General features: G+C 27.4%; 1 non-coding gene across 3 annotated transcripts; it reads right to left on the bottom strand.

The window, feature by feature from the left end:
• Positions 1-489: 489 nt before the first annotated feature.
• LOC118043641 (uncharacterized) lies at positions 490-3,778 on the bottom strand. 3 transcript variants are annotated; one of them, XR_012167576.1, is made up of 4 exons: positions 3,688-3,778; positions 2,652-2,825; positions 1,521-2,253; positions 490-927 (listed from the first exon to the last, which is right to left on the bottom strand). It is a non-coding gene; the product is annotated as an uncharacterized protein (transcript). The 3 variants fall into 3 exon arrangements; XR_012167577.1 differs by having other exon boundaries at positions 1,521-2,215; XR_012167578.1 differs by lacking the exon at positions 3,688-3,778 and adding an exon at positions 3,050-3,664.
• Positions 3,779-16,576: the final 12,798 nt, after the last annotated feature.

Below are 16,576 nucleotides of genomic sequence, written 5' to 3'. Positions count from 1 at the left end.
CTTATTATATATCAGATTATGGAGAAAAGCTAGAGATTTATTTATGAACTAGTGGCAAAAGGTTTATTTGCGCTAAACAATTAGTGAAAAAATAAAAGCTTATAATTTTCTATCCAAGATTCTAGAAGTTCCACGTCTTTAGAAAGACTAGCTTGTTTTATGTGAAGGTTTAGAAAACGATGTTTGAGCTAATTTTATCGTTTTATATTTTTATTGTTGAAAAACTCATACATGACTCATCAAATGAGTCAGTAACTTGATCGATCCGAGTTCATTTCCCTCGAAATTGAGATCGGTGATGAAAGCAATTTCTGCTAAAAAATGCTTTCTGGGTCTAGTTACCGACTCCATGGATAGCTTTCTCTGGCCTTTCTGCTGTATTTAGGCTACGGCCCTTCTACTGCTGTACATTAGGCTATGCCTTCTCAAATAAGCAGAATTATATTGCTGTATGAACAATCAATCAGAATGATTTGACATTTTTACGAATCAGATCAACAAATCAGAACTTTCCCTGTAAAAATAACTGATGAACATGTCCAGAATTTCAAGGTTGTTCATCTCCCAAGTAGAAAAAGGTTCAAGGATAGAACAGAACTAACCCCTGTTAAGTTCTAACCTAACCATTGAACAAACTAGTATATTATTTTTGTGTACTAGAAGAACAACATTCACAAACTTTTTTAAACAAGTTACAACATATTTCTTAAGCATCACGCACGAAAATTTATCTTGACATGGCCAGTGCAACTGTGAGTCTACCCTTTTCTTGATGGGACTGAATGTACTTCAAAATATACGAAGTAGCAGAAAGCCAGTAACATCATAAAAATAAATATATTGCAAAGAACATTTCCACAGCACTTGTGCTTACAAGGACCGAAATGGAATGGTCCTCCACATTGATGGCAAAACTGAACCCCACATCTGCATTGATAATCAAAACAAATCAGAAATATACACCAATCACAAATTGAGTATATGTGATTTTTGCTGGTTTTAATTTATCATTTGTGAGATATTTCAGTTCCCTTAACCAGGTTAAACTACACTTTGAATAGTGGAAGATTTCAATTGCATACGCTGTATAGCTCCAAATCTTTAGAATCATTTTGAATGGAAGAAACCTTCTGGGAGCAAGGCTGGATAGAACTTTGACATTCAAGTATACAAGTTTTCAATTAAGCCAGCCAACGTACAGTATTAATCCAGTTTTACCGAATTAACAATCATTAGTTTTTTAAATTTTTGAAAACAATTAATTGTTTTCAGCGTTTTCAGCAATCATAACTACATCTTCTGATGAGCTTTAAATGATCATTGGATGTTCCTTCATATTATTTTCTCATGTATATGTTATGGGAAACGGTGTTGCATAATCCAAACAATAACAATCACATGCCACAGTATAATTTGTTAGTAAGAGAATTCAAACGCCCAAATCACAAACATTATGCAGATGGAGAGACAGATATACATAGAGAGGGGGAGGGGGAGAGAGAGAGAGAGAGAGAGCATACTTGCATTTTATATCCCTGCAACCACTAACTCGCTCAACCGAGTGACCACAATTGTAACATCTAGTCCACCTTTTCTCTTCAATCAGTTCACCAACCAGAATGTCATTCCTATCTCTTAGATGTCTGCTCTCATTGCACCGGTATCCTGCATGCCACGGAATCTTGCAAAGAAAACAGAAGTTTTTCTTGCAGTTAGGACATTTTATCTTCTTCAGGTTATCCATACACTCATTCAAAACCAACACGGAGCAATCTCGGTATGGGCAATAGCAACTTTCAGACCCTAAAACCGTAGAATCACATAGATGATCACACCATTTCTCAAATATTGGCTTCGAGATGATACGCCTGCATGAGAGAGGGTCCAAAGGTTGCTTGCAGTTCAGCCCAGGGCATTCAATGCAGCCAGTGGATTCCTCAACTGTTACTTCAATATATTTGGCTATGCAATCCAAACAGAAAGGATGTTTACACAAGCTACCATTCTTGAATTTCCTGATTGCTAGCATAGGTTCGGTGCAAATTTCACAAGTAAAGTTTGAATCTTCTTCTTGTCGCAGCAGTCCTGGTTCTTCTACTTTTGTTTCTTCGGATTTTTGCATTGTGTTTCCCATTATATTTCTGGCTTCTTGCTTTGCTTGTGAACCTTAGAGTAGCATCCTGGGTTTCAACACTTCGACTTCCAATCAGAAGTTCTACTCCAAGGCAATAAAAAACTCTCTCAGCTTCAATGCTGAGATGAAGATTCATAACACTTGAGACTAATCAAATAACAAGTTCACTTCAAGCAAAACAAAAAAGAAAACAAATCAACTATGCACTTTGTTTTGTTCCCTGATTATCATAAGGCAGTTGAAGTAGCATAAAGCAAAACAAAAAACAAAACAAATCAACTAAGCCATGTCAAGTACCACAAATGAAAAGACGATTGTCTTTACCCTGAAAAAAGTGTTGCAATTTGCTACTGACATAATTCAGTACTTCCAGCACAGTCAATGGGATAACATTATCAAAGAAAGCAAATCCAAGCATATGAAAAAATTAAATGAAAAAGGAACTATCTGTGACCACTGCTCACAAAATCAATTGCAAAAGTAGGCACAAAGTTGTCAAGATACTCAAGTGTAATACCTCAATATTTTAGTAAATCCAAAAGTCAGATTTTCTTGAAGTCCCAGTTAGTCTCCCGGTCCTTCATCTAACAATGGTTGGTAGTCCATGGAAGGAATTTCCCAATCGATATATTCTGTATGCTTACAAAAATGGGTTTTATTGTCTTCCAAATTTACAGTCTGTCTGCAGAACCTGTGCCAATAAGATTTGATTAAGCAAAGGTTTAAACCATGTAAAATATAATTTGATTGGACAGCAATTTGATTGCTAATTGAAAACAATAGTAAATGTGTGCCCTATCAAATGGTAATGGGATTCCGATGATGTTCAAGACACGCAAAATTCAAGTTTCTTTCACTTTGGAGCATTTTCTCAGCAATCAAGCAGAAAAACAAAACAAAAGGAGTTGAACTTACGGTATAATGAAATTCAAGCTATATCAACAGGCAGAAATTTTTTAGAAATTCAAGCAATTAAACAGAACAAACAAAGCCAAGGCAATCTTCTTCCACTTGTTAGCAATTATAAGCACTGCTTAAAATAGTAATTCTCTTTTCTAGGATTCCAACAAGCAATTCCTTTCACTTTCCAACTAGAAACAGAGCACGGAGTGAAACAAACCAAAGAGTTAAATTGAACAAAAGCTTTTAGTCTTTTAGACTCATAGGTCACTAAAATGTTTCATTTTCCAAGCAAACAAACAGAAAAGCAAAGAAACACTGAAAAGTTGAGATTTTTGTCTCAATTTGACAGAAAAAAAGTACCCAATTCAGCAAAAACAGAAGAAAATTACCATACTTGAAAAAGAAAAAAAAAAAGACCCAATTCAGAAAACATAATATTAACAAAAAATGCACAGTAAAAGACGTTGAAATTCACTTTCACTTACAGGGAAAAAAAAAACTGAAATTCTATAACAAAGCAAAAAACTAGCTAAGTATTAAAAACTTATATCGAAATTAAACTTATTTGGCTCTGCTTTCTCTTTAACCAACAAAATCCCAAGAAACATGGCTCTCTTTACATTTTAAAAAAGAAAAAGAACTGAACGTACAGAGAAACTTCTGTTCTTTTTCTTTCCCCGGTAACCACACAGACAAGACAATTACGTGGAAAGGATTTTTTTTTTTGTGGGGGGGGGGGGGGGGAGGAGCTACAGAAGGAAAAGGTTTGTGTGAGATGCTTGATATAATGATTAATGTTAACTACAAAAAATACCCTTCTTCTCTATGCTTGTTTACAATGTGATCCCTTAATAATTGATTGCATCAATTTTACCCTCAATATTAGATTGCAGTTTCTATTTCAGTGTATATTCCAGTACACACGTAATACATAAAAATAGAGAGATTATTAGGTAGTTTTAAGATCACTACTCCTTACCACACTTAAAAGTTTTCTTGAATATGTAATAATTCCTCCATTTTTTTCATTAAAAAACAAAATTAAGAGTAAAAATCACTCTAAGAAGAAATTAAAAAGAAAAGTACATAAAATAAATAGAAAAGAGAAATAAAACTTCAAGTCATTCATAATTTTTTTTTATAAGTTATTTATTAGTGAGAAGAAAAATTTTGTTTTCCTCCTCATGGCTTTAAAACTAAGCATTTTATTATTATTATTCGAAGACAAGGGTGTTATTGAACTAGATTGCGCATCATCGAAATTAATTTATTTTCAATAAATTTTAAGAGCATTAAGATTTAATAAAAAAAAATTCTGAGCCTATAAAATTAAAAAAGGTATAAATTTCTTAACCACTAAAAAAAATTCTTTGATGGTTCTTAGAGAATAAATAATGATATTAGTTATTATTGGAGTCCTTTAAAAAAAAAATACAAAATGGAGATAAAAAATAAAATCTATAACCCGCAAGCTACTAAAAATAATAAGAATATCATCATATAAGATTTTTTTCTAATTCTTATATGTGTTTATTTCTTTAAAATAAAATCTAATAATTATTATTCCATGAGCATCATAAGATTTTCTAGGTAGTAAAGCTCAATCAATACAATTATCCATAAATAAATAAAAATACATGTATAAAGTGGTTACAAAATTTTGTTAGTTCACCTTTTTTTAAAAAAAAAATTTGATATAATATATATATATATATATATATATATATATATATATATAGAAAAGTGTTTCTATGTTACCATGTAAATGGTAAATTATCCATCTCAATCACGTTGAATTAGCAAGCCAAGCTTAATGGGGAAAAATCTTAAAACTTTTAATAGAATGTATTAACCATTTTTACTGAAATGTGAATCGAAAATCAACAAGAAAATGTTGATTAGATAAGGTATATGAATAGGCAACATGGCTGGCCGTGTGTTTGTCAAAAACTTAATTTTATTTTGCTTAAAATTAATTTTTTTTATATGTTTTTAAATTGTTTTGATATGTTGATATCAAAAATAAATTTTAAAAATAAAAACAATATTATTTTAATATATTTTCAAACAAAAAATACTTTAAAAATCAACTGCTATCACAAAACCAAATAAGCTCTATACCACCTTACCAAAAGCTGCTTTTATTACCTTAACCAAACCCTCAAAGCTATCATGGTGGCAATAAGAAAAGAGCAATTTTAGAATGAATAAACTATTTTTTTAGTTTTATCATGACTTGTTGGTGTAGTTTGTAAATGAATAAAGAAAAAATATATATATCCCACATTAAAAAGAAACAATCCCTCTTAAGTGTTTATATGTGTGAGTTTCTATTGTGTAGTAAATTAAGTAAAAACCATGGCGAATGAGCTCTCCTAGCATGCTTTCTAATGTTATCATTTGGATATTTATAATATCAAAAGATGGTACTTGGAACTTGGAATTTATTAATTTGTTTTTGAATTAATTTCTTTAATTTTTGTAATTAATTTTAACATTTATGATTGTTGGGATAAAATTAAATAACAACTATTTAGTTTATTTAAAATATAATGGTTTCATTAACAGTTATAATATTAAACATAATATTTCATTATAATGTTTTCAAGTCTAATAAAACTTGTTACTACACAAAAAACACATAAAAAATATATTATCTTTCATTTGTCTTATCTTCTCATTCTTTTAAAGGTTTAAAAAGCTTAGTTGTATCTTGAAGGTGTTGTCTCTGTATGGAACAAATAAACAACTTAAATACAATATTTTCACGCCTCTAAACCAACTTCTTATTTGTTTTTATCTTAAACTATTTCTCTAACATGACTCATATTATTTGCATTCATCTAAAAGAAACTCTAACTCAGGACATCAATGCATATAAAATGCTATTTGTATTGTTGATCCTAATTAATACTAGGGTTAGGACATATATATATATATATATATATATATATATATATATATATATATATATATATATATATATTGGTTTTGATCTAACTGAAAATAGATCAAAAATTTGAATTTAGTTTTAGCCAAAGTATATTAGTCCAAAATTATCACTCATTTGTTAATTAAAAAAAACCTTTTCAATTCAAGTGATCAAGTAACATAATAACTTGGCTTCGAATTCCTAGTTAACAAAAATATTTCCAACTACTATGCCATGAAAATGACACGATGGTTTGGAGATAAGCCATATACAATTCACAAAAGTTAATTTTATTTGACAATTTTGCTATAGCTATAATGTTTTTCATAGTGAAAATATTTTTAGATAAACTTATTCATACATTAAAACTAATTATTTTTTTTTTATTTCAAAGGTTATAAGTGGAATGGTAAAACAAAAAAAATTCTAACTCACCAAGTTGAAGGTTTAATTTTTGTTTAACAAAGTGGTCATATAGCCTAGTGAAATATATGAAAGGAATAGTTAAATAACCCCTTTCATATATCTTTGTATTAATAGTCTTGGTCAAGTTGACATGTTAAGTTTGACTTGATCAAACTAGTTGTTAAGTGGTTGCACTTAAATTAGAACTTTGTGGAAATGAGAACTTTACGAGAGATAAGAGATAAGGTAGTTAATTTTTAGAAGCATGAAAGTTAAAAATAATATTATTTCTCCTGATAATCTTTTTTTATAATGGGGTAACAAACTCTTATATAAACATAAATCAAAAGCTATCAAGTAAAGATAAGAATACCACCCAAAACTTCTTTGGATAAAACCCAAAGTCACTCACCTACTGATCTAGAACGAGTTCTTATTTTTTTGGTTATTGGACCTATAAAATCTATTATTGGTATCAAAACATCTATTGGTCCTTATAATTTTTAATTTGTCTCTTAAAATAAGCATCAAGATTAGTTTGTGTCATAGATCAACAACATATTATTGAACTAAGGTATAAATAATTATATCAAGGTCCTTTATTGTTGGTTGTTTTTGTAATGTAATTTTTTAATTGTCTCAATTATGACTAATAAGGTTGTTAGTCAATAATTATGTAAAACTAAAAAATTGAATGGTACCAATTTTCCTATTCAGAAGCGTCAAATTCATCATTTTTTTTTATCAAGACAAAGTTAATTATATAATTGATGTTGATATTCTACTTCCACCACTTGAAAATGGTAGCTCTTTTATTAGAAGGTCTTATGAAAAATATATGGATGATAATAGGACTACTAAAGAAATCATGCTTACTTTCATGGAATCTAACAAAGAAATTTTGCTTGAGTTCCATCACTGATGCATATGGTAGTGTTTTTGAGAAATATATTTAAATTTTAATAAAAACTTTAATGGTACCAAAATGAAAGAAAGTGGTAATGTTATTGAACATGTGAATAGATTAGCTATCGTTGCCAAAGAGTTTGTTTCCTTATGAGATCTTATTCCTGATATGATACAAATTTCAACGATATTGTATAATTTGTTTAGTTCATGGGAATAAGTTATCATATCACTTAATTACGCAAGTCATCCAATTACAATGAAAACTTTACAAACATTACTAGGTGTAGAAGTTGAAAAAAGGACTAAAAGAAATTCAAATGCATCTTTTATGACCATTGCATCTAGTAATGTACCACCAAATTTTGAGTCTTTCAAAAATGAAAAGAAAAACATTTTCAAAAAAGGAAAGGGAAAGAATTTCAAGTTTCCATACAAGAATTAAAAACATAAAGGTGAGTATCTTAATTCTGGAAAAAATGGTCATTACTAATTTAATTGTCCTAAAAAGAAAAATGATAGCAAATTCAATAATGGAGGTTCCAAGGATATAATTTGTGTTGTTTCCTAATATTTTATGGAAAATGATGATATAATTTAATGGAGGGAAGCTAAGATTGATAACTTTATCAACTTAGTATTTTTACTTCTAATAATGAAAATGTATTAAATTGTTCTTTTTCTTATATTAATTTTGTTTATGATGATTGTTCATATGTTGATGATTTTTTTATATGGCATTTATGGTTAAGATTATTAATAAAGACAAAATGAAAAGAACAATTAATATGGGTTTAATTCCTAACATCAACATATAATTTAATATTTGTGAACCATGTATTTCTAATAATATGACAAGGCAATCTTTTCCTAAATGATTAAGATCTAACGAACCTTTAACAATTGTTCACTTTTGATATATGTGATTCATTCAAATGATAAAACTTATAAGTGTTTTGATTACTTTGTTACTTTATTAATGACTACTCTTGTTATGATATATATATATATATATATATATATATATATATAATGCATAAAAAAAATTGAAGTTTTTGAAAAAAATTTAAGTTTAAGAAATAAAGTTGAAAATCAATTAGGAAGGAGTATAAGAGTTCTTATATCTACCCATGCTAGAGAACACATGTCTGATTTATTTGGCAATTTTTTGAAACGACATGGTATTGCTCATCAACTTTCTATGCCTTATATACAACAAAACAATGTTGCCGAAAGGTGTAATAGAACTTCACTTGATATGGTAAAATATATGTTACGTCGTTCATATTCTTAAGGTGAAGCTATAACTATTGGTCAATATTATTAAATTTAATCCCCATTAAAACTCATAATAGCACTCCATATGAACTATAAACGAGAAGAAAACCCAACTTAAACAATTTAAGAGTTTAGGGATCTTTTACTCATATGTTCATCTCATCACATAAAAGAAATAAACTAGATAGTAAAACCATTAAGGGCAATTTTATAGGATATTATGAAAATTCAAAAGGATATAAATTTGTAATGCATCATAACGATGTTTCTATTATTACAATTGAAAGTATAGATACTAGATTTTTAGAGTAACAACTTGATACCAGGAATCCAAATAAATTAATAGAATTATTTGAGATTACTAAATATTATAAATCAATAAATAATAAAAATGAAGTAGATACTAATATACAGATTTTGGCTCGACAACTTGAAAATCCTTATAATACACTTGGTAGAATTCAAAGAAAAAAAATAGCTTCTTCAAAGTTATAAGATCACTTTACTTTTTTGAATGGAAAAGAGATAGAAGATCCTCTAACTATTCACAAAGCATTAACTTCATTGATAAAATGAAAAGAAGCTATAAAAGAAGTATTAGACTCCATAATTAAAGTTAATACATGGGAGTTGATATATTTACCCAACGATAAAAAAAAAAAAAAAAAAAGAAAAGAAGCCATAGGTTGTAAATGGATTCTGAAAAAGAAATATAAATTTAATGAGTCAATTGATAAATATAAAGTAATATTAGTTGCTAAAGGTTTTACACAAAAACCTAGTATAGATTATAAAGAGACATAATTCATTAGTTGCTAAATTCACTTTGATAAGAATTCTAATGTCTATTGTTAATTTATTTTAGATGGATGTTAAGATAATATTTTTAAATGATGAATTGAAAGAAGAAATATCCACACAACAACCTGAAGAATACAAAATCGAAGGTAAAGAAAATAAGGTATGAGGCTTACAAAATCTTTATATAGTCTCAAGCAATATTCAAGGCAATAGTATTATACAATAGTATTATTAAATATGGTTTATAGTTAATAACTTTGATCATTGTGTTTGTTATTGGAATAGTGGGAGTATTTTTATCTTTATATGATGACAATATTTTGATGGTTGGTAATAATGTTGCATTTATTAATAAATTGAAATATTTTTTGAAATCCCATTTTGAGATAAAGGATTTAGGTGAAGCATTATATTTACTAAGTATCTAAATTATTAAAGATAGAAAAGTAGGACTCTTTTTCTATCTCAAGAGCAATATTTAGATAAAATATTAAAAAAAACTCCTAATGTAGAATTCTAATCCAATGGATATTTTTATTCATAAACAAAATAAAACTATCTAAGAAAATGTGTCTTATTAATGAAGATGAAAAGCCAAAAATGCTAGTTGTAAATGGTATATTTTATGCATAGTTATTAAAACCAATCTAGAGGTTTGCCCGACTAAAAAGTCAAGTTTGAGTCACATGGTTAACTCGGGTCAACCAAGAAAAATAGAAAAAAAATTATGTTTGAGGTTATAATATACCTCTTGGAAAAGTTCTGAATCAAAGCATGTAAGTGTAGGCTATATAAAAAAGAAAGAAAGATAAAGTGTAGTATAGTTATCACACATTAAAAAGTTAAAAAACAATCCATGTGAAAGTAGATTATATATAAAAAAAATATGAAATATAGTATACTTATTCCACATCAAAAACTTAAAAAACAATCTATGTGGATGTAGGCTATATATAGTTATTCTACATCAAAAAATTAAAAAATAATTCATGTGGATGATGGCTATATAAAAAAAAGTAAAGTGTATACTTATCTTACACCAATAAATTAAAAAATAATAATTCATGTGGATGTAGGTTATACAAAAAGAAATGTGAAGGGTAGTACAATTATCCCATGTTAAAAAGTTACAAAAACAATTTATATAGATGTACGTTATATATAGTTATCCCATATTTAAAAGTTAAGAAACAATTTATTTAGATGTGGGCTATAAAAAAAATATGTGAAGCAAAATATTTATAAATTAATTTTATATATTTTTGGATTTATTAAAAAAAACATAAAATAATCGAGTCTTCCCTAGTTATGTTGGGTCACCCAGATTCTAGTTTGACCTGGCGGGTCACTTGGGTTTGATCAAATGATCAATTGCAAGCCCGGGTCACATAGGTTTCAAGTCAATTTACTAAACCAAGCGGGGTTTCGTGATTTGAAACTTAGTTATGGCTTAATATTACATAGGTTCCAAGTAAACTTGCTAGATCAAGCCGGGTTTCTTAACTATAAATATTATCATGCTTTGCACAACATCTAATAATTTACTAAATAAAGATTGAAAAAAAAAACCACATTTTTTTGGGATAAAACTCAAAAGTCACTCACTTCCTAATCTAAAATTAATTCTTTTTTTACCGTAAGTGTAAAGCTATCCTTTTCTTTTATATTTTTTTTAATCTTTCAAGAGCTTTTCCTTCGCCTTTATGTGGTGCTAGATTCGGGTTGTTGATGGTCTAACAGATTTTTTGGCTTTTAGAATTGATTGAAGACTAGGCAGGATTCGGTGCTCGCCTAGCGTGGAGGTTTAGAATTTGTTTGATAATGTATTAAATGTAGTTTTTTGAATTATTTTTTTATTTAAAAATTTATTAAAATAATATTATTTTTTATTTTTAATATTAGCATATTAAAATAATAAAAAAAACACTATAAAACAATTGAAAAAAAAATCAAATTATTTTTAAAACATGATTAAACATAATAACAAATGAGACCTTATTTGTTGTTAATGTGAAAGTTGTTTTAAGGGTACCACTACTTGTAGATTTAAATAAATAAATAAATAAATAAATAATTTTTTTTTTTATTTTCATATTTACTTTATAAAATAAATTATTACATATACTAATTTTAATATTCAAACTTGAAAAAGAAAAGCAAATCTTAATGACAGGAAGACTATATATCTCTTAGAATTATCACCCACAATTCATATTATAAATAATGGGGGTAATTTGATGTCACTATTATTATAAACGTATGTTAGGAGATATATTTACTCATTAAACTTGGTTTTAATTTAATAAGAATAATAGCAATAATAAATAATTCAAATTTGAACCATAGAAAAAAAGTCAAGAAAATAATGTGCTGCTGGCTTAATTATTTTATTAGTACGTGTTGTTTGGTATTATGATTTAAGATATTTTTTAAAAATAATTTTTATTTAAAAACATATTAAAAATATTTTAATTTTTTTTTAAAACTCCAAATAGTCAGATTCCATGATTTAAGACTATTAAAGCGATGGCTCACCTAAAATTCTACAGCTATCGACTACTCCAAATTGTCAAGGAAAGTAAACGGTGAATTGTGAAGAAGGACATGGAAAATGTGTTGTAAATTACAGAAGACAGGATAAGGGGGAAGAAGGAGCCGAGAAATTTCCTCAAGTCAATATATGTCCCTCCTCCCGTTTGTGTACAGCTCATGGAAAATGAAGAGGAAATTTCTTTATTTCTTATATATATTACTTTTACTACACTTCTATGTGACATAAGGTGTTGTATTCAAGGAAAATAAATAATGTTTTAGTGTGGAACTTTCACCCACACGAGCAGATAAAATTTAAAATAAAACACAAATTAAAATATGGGTTTTTTGAATGTGAAATTAATATTTTCTTTCTTCATTTACATTTCTAAATTTAGATTTTGGGTTATGAATATGTTTGGTAATTTAGTGCAGTGTGTTTTTTTAAAAATATTTTTTATTTGAAAATACATTAAAATAATTTTTTCATGTTTTTTTCTTTTTTATTTTTGACTTCACTATATCAAAACTATTAGAAAACAATAAAAAACATCAATTCAATGTTTTTTTTTTCAAGCCAACTTATTTTTAAATTGCATTTAAACACAATTTTAAATGCAAAAAAAAAAACGATACCGCATATATTGGAAGGCTAATTAGTTAAGGATTCAAAACCCAATTTAACTCCTGATCTGTTTTTTTATTCTAATTTTGATCTTTTAAACTATATTATATCAAAAGAAGCTTTCATTTCTACCTTATTAGGTATGTTTTAACTCATCAAAACAACCCTTATAACCATAATGAAAGTGGTTAGGGATTAAAAAAAAAAAGTTGGTCAAAATTAAGTTAGGTTTGACAAATGTTTAGAGATGCTGTTGACCAGTTAGCCTCTTAAGTCTTAAAGCATAATGGAAAAACAAAAAAGCTTGTCCACGCCACCAAAAACAGCTTGTCAAGTTAAACACGCAAAGGAGAAGATAAATAACTATGGAGTCCATGTAAAGAAAGAAAATTGGAAACAATGGTCTGAAAAAGAGATGAGAAAATTTTAGAAAAGCTATAATTGTGTTAGAGCTTGAAATGTGAGTTTGGTAGCTCATGATTTTAGTGCAAGTTTACATATATTGGATTCTAGAAGTATTGTTCGGTAGTTGAATGGCACCTTTCACTTGTGACGATAACCTTAACAAAAAAAAAAATAAATAAATAAAGAAGGAAAAGTGCTCGAATTAAGATGAAATTCAATGGAAATTTAAGTATTTCTTTATTGAACTTCTTTTATATAATAATAGTGATGATTACATCTTCCTTACCAATAACCTCATTAAAACTTATTATTATAAGAAGAGCTAAATGGTATAGTGTTTTAATTGTTTAATAATTATGATTCATATATTACAATGGCTGTGGATAAGAGTAGTGATTTGATTCAAAATTTTCAATTTAATCCTTAATTTTATTTTATTTTGCATGATTGTGCCCTCTAAGCCTAAATTAGCATTTCAATTGCATATAATGTTTCAATTGTTTAATAATTATGATTCATCATCTTACATATTACTATTGCTGGATGAGAGTACTGATTTTTTTCAAAATTCCTAATTTGATCCTCAATTATTTTTTTTTTTGCATGATTGTGCCCTCTAGGCCTAAATTAGCATTTCAATTGCATATAGTGTTTCAATTGTTTAATAATTATGATTCATCATTTCACATATTACTATGGCTGGATGAGAGTAGTGATTTTTTTCAAAATTCCTAATTTGATCCTTAAATTATTATTTTTTTGCATGATTGTGCCCTCTAAGTCTAAATTAGCATTTCAATTGCATTTTTTTTAAGAGATGATTGAATTAAAAGTCAAATAACCAAAGTAAAAAAGACCGGTAAAATAGATTGTGCCTTTCCATTTTATTTGAAAAGTATATTTGAGCCCCCCGTCTTTTTTAGCTATTAGGTGATTGGTCTCTTTTATTAAATAAAAAAAATAATTTCAATACTAAACTTTATTTTTATCATTTTTCAATACTTATTGAGTAAGAGAAGAGAGAGAGAATTGCCCAATTCCATCATAGAGATAGAAAGATGTTTATATGTTCTTGGCCACCAAAACAATAGATTTTTATTCTAAATAGTTTCATATAATGAGGAGAGTTTGAATTAGGTTTTTTTTTTTTTAGTGCCTTAAAAAACAAATCTGACCTCAAGAAGAAATTGGTTTTTGGGTTTTGAAGCGGCATTTTTTTTTTTTTTTGTATTTTTAGAGGATAAGGGTTAGTTTAACAAGATTATTAGGGTGATTTTTAGATGTTTTAAGTTAAAAATGGGTTGAAAATAGGTTTTTAGAAAAAAAAAAAAAACCAACCACCGTGATTTTTCAACCATTATAGTAGATGAAATATGGGGATTCCAGATGAAGCGTTGTCTATTTGTTGTTCAAACTAAATTGGGGTGGAAGACATATCATCCGCTCCCCAAATGATGCGTTGTCTATTTGTTTTTTTAAACTGAATTGGGATGGGATGAAAAACATATTATCCACTCCATTATCTTATATATAAAAGTAATGGGCTAGGTGTTTATTATATATATATATATATATATATATATAGTTTTGATTTTTTTATATTTTTTCTTTAAGTTTGTCATTTGAAGTTTTTTTTAAAAGTTAAGTTATGTTTTTATTAGTCATCAAAATTACATTTAGATTTATAAAATCAATCAATTTAATTCGAGCTAGCTCACATGTGATTTAGTTAGAAACTCGAGTGAGGTAAATAGATTACAAGATTTCATGATTAACTTATTAATCTGAGTTTTATAAACACAATAAAAAAAAAAATCATGCTCTTAACATTTTGATTTTTGTATTTAAAAAATTAGTTCAAAATACTGTGGAGTGTGGGCCAATAAACTAGTAAAGAAACTAAAAGAGAAAGAGCAATTCCTCTAGTAAAACTGTTATGGATACATATTCATTGATATTGTAGATTTGAATAGTAAAATGATAATTTTTTATATAATAAAATGACTAACTTATAATTAAAAACAAAAATATTTTAGAAATATTGTTTGACATATTAATCTCAATAGCTTAACTGCTTTATTTATGTTGTAATAGTACTATGCCACGTAATAATCAGCCCAGCTATGAAAAGCTCTCAATAGAACTTTTGTTGAATGCTATCAGATTCTTTCGTGATCTTTAGTTAATGTTATAAGAATCTAAATGTTCTTTTCCATATGGTATGCTCCAAATCCCCACTTTTGAGTAAACATTTTACTGGGCCTTAGCTTTCTTATAATTTAATGCAAAACAAATGTACATATAAATTAGTTTCCAAATGTATTTGTATAGCTTACCAATATGATGAAAGCATATTTAGTTGATAAGATCACAATGTTCTAGGTACATAGATTTGTGTTATCAAAGGCCACAATAATTGGATGTTAGCCTAAATTCTCTCTAATTGATGCTTAATACACCTTTATCAATGAGTATTAAATTATTAACCAAATTTCTATTATGGAGGGTGCGAAAGATACTTAATTTAGATAAAATTCAGAAACATGATGCAAACTGCGTTCTCTAAAAATTTAAAATATTTTTTTTGTTAATTTTTTTTTTGTGTGTTTTGATACACTGATCTTAAAAATAATTTAAAAAAAAATAAAAGAATATTTTTTTGATATATTTCAGCACAAAAAATATTTTAAAAAGCAACCGCAATTACACTTCCAAATAGACGAGGGCTATATATTTTTTTTTATTTTTTTATTCTGATATTTATGTATTTCCATTGCATGAATATTTTAAGTCCAGAACAGAATAAAACTAAAATATCCCAGTTGGAATTTGGATGAGAATTTTGAGAACAACTACAATAATGATGTTTTATTTTGTTTAAAATGATACGAGGTATTCTGACGATTCTAGATGGAATCGAACGAAATTAACAACCTTAATTATTATATTGAAATGGTTTTCTTGAGCTATACATTAAATTATATGTCTCACCTCTTAAATATTACATAATACATTAAAAAAAATAAAAATTGAGAGACCAACTCACTTTCTTCACTATTCATAATTTTTCATTTTTTTTATTTTCCCCATATTTGTTTTTCATTTCTTGTTCTTAATTTTATTTTTTAATATTTGCTTGATTTTAAAATTATCTTTATAAATTATTTTGGTTTATTTTTTTATAAAATTATTATAATTTAAAACAGATATCACAATATTTTATTTGTGCTTAATTTGTTATCATAAAAAAATAGTTTAAATAAACAATTTTCGTCTTTATTTGTAAGATGGTGAATCACATAAGTTGGTTTGTAAATTTCATCGGTTGGGTTTATTTTTCTTTTGGGCTTAAACTAGTTTTCTTAGGCCTATGCATTTTGGACTATTATAAGCCGTTTTTTAGTCCTACGAGCCTGTATAGCTATGGAAGAAATGGAGCATTGTATTGCAACCCGTTTGATTATGCTTGTTTAATATTTGTATTTTACATAACTTTTTTTTTTTTTTTAACAAAACTGGATATGTAATGATATAAAAAATTATGATAGATATATTGTGGTGGAGTTGAAGGTGATGAAGTAATGATAATGAGGGTGCTGTTCTTGTTGTTGAAATAATTGAATAATATTATAGATGATTTATGGTATTTAAAATA

This window comes from Populus alba, chromosome 13, assembly GCF_005239225.2.
Source record: "Populus alba chromosome 13, ASM523922v2, whole genome shotgun sequence".
Lineage (NCBI taxonomy): Eukaryota > Viridiplantae > Streptophyta > Magnoliopsida > Malpighiales > Salicaceae > Populus > Populus alba.
This window is presented reverse-complemented; position numbering and strand designations above follow the sequence as displayed.